Consider the following 5,584-nt stretch of genomic DNA (forward strand, 5'->3'; position numbering starts at 1 on the left):
CAGGAAGAAAATCGTGTTGCCCTGGGAGAAGTTGTAATATAAAAAAAAGAAGAAGGCTGAGAATTGACATCTTAAGAAAACAGGTATTTGAGAGGTTAGCACAAGGTGTCAGCAAAAGAGATGGAAAGTCATCCAAGAGAAATAGTGAATAAAGAAAGACTGATGTCATGAAATTTAGTAGAGGAGCACCCAACAACATCACAATGTACTTCAGAGAGTTAAATCAAGTGTTACCTGAAACTGGGTTCACCACTTGGTGGATGGCAAGCCAAAAGACATAGGCAAGCCAAAGAAGAGGAAAAGGAAAGGTTTTACCTGCAATAAGTAAAGGAGAACACCAGGGATATTTCCTAAAGCAGTGTCTCCTTGAACAATAAAACTGGGGAAGTTTAAAGCTAATGGTGCATGATATTCATGAAGGAGTTTGCAGAGTGGGGAATTCAGCATGGCACTGGGGCAAAAGTCTTTTTTTTTTTTTTTTTAGAAATATCATTAAATCATTTACTCAGTAACAACACTTAGCAGGTAACAGTAATGAGGCTGTACATACTCATTTCCCATTTAACCTGAATTAGGAGTTTAGCTACACAATGCTTTCTTAATATAAGTTTTTCCATGGCCAGAGAAAACAGCATTTTAAATGGTCCATCTTCTTAAAATTGAAGCGACTTTCTAAACAGGTATACAGGAAAGGAAGTGGGAACAATTAAGCTTAGTTACTATGAAAAAGAAAACTAACATCACAATTATAGAAGAATGTTTAAATAGGAAAATTATGAAACTATATATTAAAAAAGTATACATATATACACTATATCAAAATATCTTTTCTATTTTGGTAACTAAATTTTTGAGATTAAAAACAGAGTAGTTCAAGCATTTCTAAATATAAAAATTTCAGATCTATATTTATTAAAAACAAAATAACATCAGTTCTGTTGGAGTAACCATATATACACCAAGACAAATATTTGCAACTTTGGAAACACAAATAATGAACAATTCAAATTCTGAATGAACAATTCAAATTCGTATTTTAACTGCTTAAATAATCTACTTTTCTTTTTAATCTTCTTTTACTAAAATAGGTTTACTTAATTTTAAACTCAAGTCAGTGTATGTTTTTTTGTTTTTGTCTTTGGGTTTTTGGGTTTTTGGGTTTTTTTTTTTTTTGCTTTTTGTAAAAGACAACATACTTACTTAAATTGGTAGGCATTAAGTTTGCACAAGCTAAAAAATAACATTTACATTGTCTAGATGTAGCCATTTTAAAAACATACAAATTCAATATATAGTAGGAAAATATGTAAAAAGAAACCACATAAAGAGTTATACCCCATTAAAAAATATAAATGCACATTGGGGTGACTGGGTGGCTCAGTCAGTTAAGCAGTCTGACTCTTGATCTCAGCTCAGGTCTTGATCTCAGGGTTGTGGGTTCAGGCCCCACATTGGGCTCCATGCTGGGCATGGATCCTACTTAAAAAAATAAAATAAAATAAAAATATATGATGCACCAACTATTCTGATTAAAAGTAGCTTCTATAAAATGTCAAAGTAATATGCATTGTTTGTTTTCCTAATATCATGAATAAATAAGTATTTCTATTGCAGTTGAATAGTACTACTAATATTTCTTAGCAGAAGTGTAGTATTACACATGGAAAGGTAGGCATTGCCCTGTATTCAAATTTTTGTGTTTCATTTCCATTAAAATGCTTTCTATAACTTATGAGGACAACACACACAAAAGTAAAAAGATGAGGTAAATATCTTACAGTTTTAGGGAATTATTTGAAACTTAATATTCAGATATTTTCCATGCTTAAGCTCTAGAATGATGCTTAAAAAGATCCTCTGAAACAAAACAAAACAAAAATAAACAGGAAGTCCTCCATAATGACAATGATATGACACATATCTGAACCACACAATGAATAGCAGGTTTCTTGGTCTTCTGAATAGGCAAATGATGTTCTTCCCTCTTATTACAGAGCAATCATGACTAAGTTTTGCCAAAATTTTTGCTTCGGTGTGGGTTTACATGAGGCACCATGCTCTAGTTAAGAGCAACTAAAATGTCATTCAAAATTGCCATGCTATATAGCCTATGTGGAAAGAATGTCTGGTCAGTTTCTTGAATCTGACAGGTGAAAGAGAAGTAGGAGGAAATATTCCTGGCTCAAAAGAGTCAAAATAAGTCACTTTCCAAGAAAATCGACAGCAAGAGAATCCTGCAGATAGAGATATTGCAAGTAGAGTCCAGAATCCTAGTAGCCCAGTATCTATGTTGTCTTTATTCTTCCAATTCTCAGCATGTTAACTCTTTTATGATCAGGTAGGCGATGGCGAGGAGGAAGGCGAGGAGGATGGCGAACAGCAGCCAACAGGGAATTGAGAGGCCATGGACAGGCCACCTCCTGGACTTGGCCACCTGCAACTGCCCAGAAAATGCCGTTGTGCTGATCGAGCAGAACCGGAGACCCATCCCTGTCCCACTGGGGTAACAAGCCCTTCCTAGGCTCTGATGACACCCTGGCTGAGAACTCCGCCCATAGGCTGGGGGACACTTGGTCGCGTCCGTCCTCGTCGTCCACTTCACGCTCACACCAACTGTCCTCCTGAGTGAAGGCTGAAAATGCCCGCCGGCGGGGCAGACAGGACAGGGGTGCTGAGGCATCTTCACAGGACAGCCAGGCGCCTCCTGCTCCCCATGAAACACACGGGGGAAGAGGGGCAAAAGTCGCCTTAAAGTGACCGAGTCCAGGTCAAAGTCACCAGGGCTGGCAAGAGCCAGCATCTTTAATTCTTTGGCTTAGTTGGTCCAGTATGTGAGTGCCCAAAGGTGTTTAGAGCTGGCAAAGATAACTCAAGAATGTTAGTCCAATCTTTACTTTTGAACCAGCAATGGGAGTTTTACCCCTGATTTATTGTCACTGATAGGATTAGGCTATCTCCTGACCTGACAGTGGCTGTTTGTTCTTACATTTTTGCTGTTGTTGTTTTTGTTTGTTTCCTTAAAATCATTATCTACCGAGGTCAGTTCTTCTGCAATTTCAACAAATCCCAGGAAGTTCTGCAAGAAATGTGCTTTGGGAAAATAGCATAGATCACAAGATGTCTGGGAGCCTAAAATGACTTTTGTCAAGAAAGATACGTCTCATCTTTCTTTTTCTGGGGACCCCTAACTCTTTCTGCTTACAGAAGGGCATACAAAGAGAGACTGTTGGACCTGGGAGTTAGAAGATTTTGGTGACTTCTTAGAATAGTATCTATAGCATGATTGGTACAAACCATACTACAGTAGGTTGAGGAGTGAGAAAAAGGAGGATAGCAGGAGAGAAATCAGACAGTAGCTTAAGGGACATTTAGGGGAGAGGCAGGAAAAAGAAAACTATTTCAGACTTTTGCAAAAATATGCTGTAGAAGTTCTAAATTACATTTTTTAAAAAGATTTATTTATTTATTCGAGAGAGAGAGAGAGAGCAAGAGCAGAAGGGGCAGAGGGAGAGGGAGAGAGAATTTCAAGCAGACTCCAAGCTCGGCGGGAAGCTCAGTGCAGGCCTGGATCCCAGGACCCTGAGATCATGACCTGAGACCAAAACGAAGAGTCCCACACTTAACCAACTGGGCCCCCCAGGTGCCCCTCTTTTTTTTTTTTTTTTTTTAAGACTTATTTATTCATTTGAGAGAGAGAGAGCGCGCACATGGGCAAGCAGGCGAGGGAGAGACAATCCTCAAGCAGACCTCTGCTGAGCAGGGAGGGCACCCCGGGCTGGATAACAGGACTCTGAGACCATGACCCAAGCCGAAATCAAGAGCCAGCTGCTTAACTTACTCAGCCACCCAGGTGTCCCTCTAAGTTACATTCTTAATTATTTTATTGAAAAAATAAACTAGTGAACTAAGGGTTTACACAGATTTATGCAAGCTGGGGCTCCTGGATGCTCAGAAGTGACCCACCCATGATAGTGTTACTGACCAAGCATCCTGTTGTCCGATGTGCAGCAAAGCCTGAACGCTGTCACCAGTTTTTGTGGCAGAGAAAAAGGGTTTTAATGCAGGGCACCAAGCACAGAGATGGGAAAAAAATTTTTCAAATCCGCAACCCCAAGGAAAGGGAAAGCTGAGAATTTATAGGAATTTACGGGGTGGGGGGTGTCTTGAGGGTGGATGTAGGTGATTGGTGGTTGGAAAAAGGTGAGGTAAGGGGAAGGGAAGGTATCACTGCTTCTCGCAGGCGCCACCTAGTGACGCGCTTGTACATCCCTCCTATGTATAAAAAATGAATGGCCTGCCAACTTGAGGAATGGACAGGAGGATCTCAGGGTATGTCCTCATAGAGGCTACTTTCCTTCACCCTTATCCCTTCTGCACAACTGCAAAAATTCCTCCTGGTTTACTCCAGTTTTAGCTAGTCTCATCGGTGGTCAGTACCACTTCTGCAAAACAGGCTCATAAATCAAGTTAGCCAGAGTTTCTTAAGGGTAGCATGATCAAACATTTGCTACCTTAACCTATCAGTTTCAGTAGTTCTGAAAATATTTAAGTTACTTTTCAACATCAGGACTATCTATGCCAATTCATGTATTTATCTGAGATAAACTTGGTAACTAAAATGTTAAAAACTATTTTTAAAGCCTTCAACCTAGCATAGGTAGGGCTTATCTGTACGAAAAAGATTATTTATAAGTGCAGAACATTTGGTAAGTAAAATCTTTAAACTGAAATTTTTCTTCTCCTGCGCACTACTCCATTCCCAATCCATGTGGAATAGATTTTAGTCATCGGTGTACAAAAAGTTGAAAGGGGGCAAGAATTTCTGTCCCCTTCAAGGGTCCTTCTAGCTGGACTGAGAATCAAATCGACATGAGACAGATTATCAGGAGAAAATCAAATTTAATATCCTATGTGGGGAATCAACGCAGACATGGAAATTCTAAAGATAGTTCGGCAAAATGAAGTATATGTGTCACCCTGAACTAAGGAGAGGGGGGGTAGGGGTCTGAGACTTCAGAAAAAAGGAATGCAATTCACAGCACAATAAGCAGAAAAGCAGATGTTTGGTAATTAGATGCTTGCCCTGCCATACAAATGGGTCACTCAAATAAAATTTATTTAGGCTAATAGCTCTCATTCTGGGAAAGACCCCTAATTTAGATTTTTCTATGTATTTAAGGAAGGGGCAAAATTTCTCTTGAAGTGGTAGGGTCTCCACTGCCTTCAGCTCAGAATAATCTTCATGCCAAAGAGGCCCATCTTGGGGTGGCCTGCCCTCAGCTCCTCAGAGTCAAAGTAACAATGCAAACTACTTGTCCCTAATTGCAAAGGGATTTATTGCTTAAAAAAATAGATAAAATATTTTGTACAACAACAATACCATATCTAATAGAGACTTCATAAACATACCTTTCTATTCTGTCTACTCACTGTCAAATGATGGTTAATTCCCACAGTGCGGCCAATAGAGAAAAATCAGAGGCTAAAGTTCTGCTGTTTTGGCTGTGACCTAAGAATCTATAACACTTTGTTATTAGTTACCTATTGCTGCACAAACAATTGGCTCTAAATATGGTGGCTTAAA

The 5,584-nt window shown here is 39.3% G+C and overlaps 1 pseudogene; it reads right to left on the reverse strand.

The window, feature by feature from the left end:
* Positions 1–2,085: 2,085 nt before the first annotated feature.
* On the reverse strand, positions 2,086–4,424 carry LOC116641380 (annotated as a pseudogene).
* Between the last annotated feature and the right edge of the window lie 1,160 nt (positions 4,425–5,584).

The sequence above is a fragment of the Phoca vitulina genome, unplaced genomic scaffold, assembly GCF_004348235.1.
Source record: "Phoca vitulina isolate PV1807 unplaced genomic scaffold, GSC_HSeal_1.0 scaffold1, whole genome shotgun sequence".
Lineage (NCBI taxonomy): Eukaryota > Metazoa > Chordata > Mammalia > Carnivora > Phocidae > Phoca > Phoca vitulina.